The sequence below is a fragment of the Galeopterus variegatus genome, unplaced genomic scaffold (assembly GCF_000696425.1).
Source record: "Galeopterus variegatus unplaced genomic scaffold, G_variegatus-3.0.2 Scaffold8123, whole genome shotgun sequence".
NCBI classification, from domain to species: domain Eukaryota; kingdom Metazoa; phylum Chordata; class Mammalia; order Dermoptera; family Cynocephalidae; genus Galeopterus; species Galeopterus variegatus.
The window spans coordinates 86,877-87,566 of NW_007734234.1; positions in this window are offsets into that span (position 1 = coordinate 86,877).

A 690-nucleotide genomic window follows, 5' to 3' on the forward strand; every position below is an offset into this window, starting at 1 on the left:
ACTGGGCCAATTGTCGAGCTAAGGCTGGGTCTGGAGCTCCCAGACCCCTCAAGCCCGTTCATAGACTGGGTCACAGACCCTTCACACTCCAGGCTGGGTCACTAGACCCCACACACACCAGGCTGGGTCACCAGACCCTTTCACGCAGGTCTATGAGCTAGGCAACGGTCCTTGGAAGCTGCAGGTCTAGAAAAACATGGCCATGCAGGGTGGGTGCCCAAGGCAGTAAAACACCAGCCAAAGTGGCACCTCTATGCAGGCACACTTACTCCACCCACACACATACAATGTTTACTGAACCACCTCGAACCAGCTCTGAGGTGAGGGGAGCCTGATCAATTATTCCATTTTCCCAACAGTAACTTAACTGAAAACTTATTGATGGACTTTAGATTGTTTCCAATCTCTTGCTATTATAATGCTACAAAGATTAAAGTCATATTCATATATTATGTACATTATACATCTTGTTATCTGTTATTCATCAATATTATTCTATTTTATAAAGTCTTAAAAATTTATTTGTCTTGAACTTTTTATATGTGTAATGCAATAAGTTCTCCCTTGGTGGGTTTGGAAAGTGTTTTCTTGTCCCTAATGTTGTTAACAGATTTTTTAAAAAGAATACATATGTGGGGCCGGCCCGGTGGCGCACTGGATAGTGCGCCGCTTGGGAAGCGCGGTGGCGCT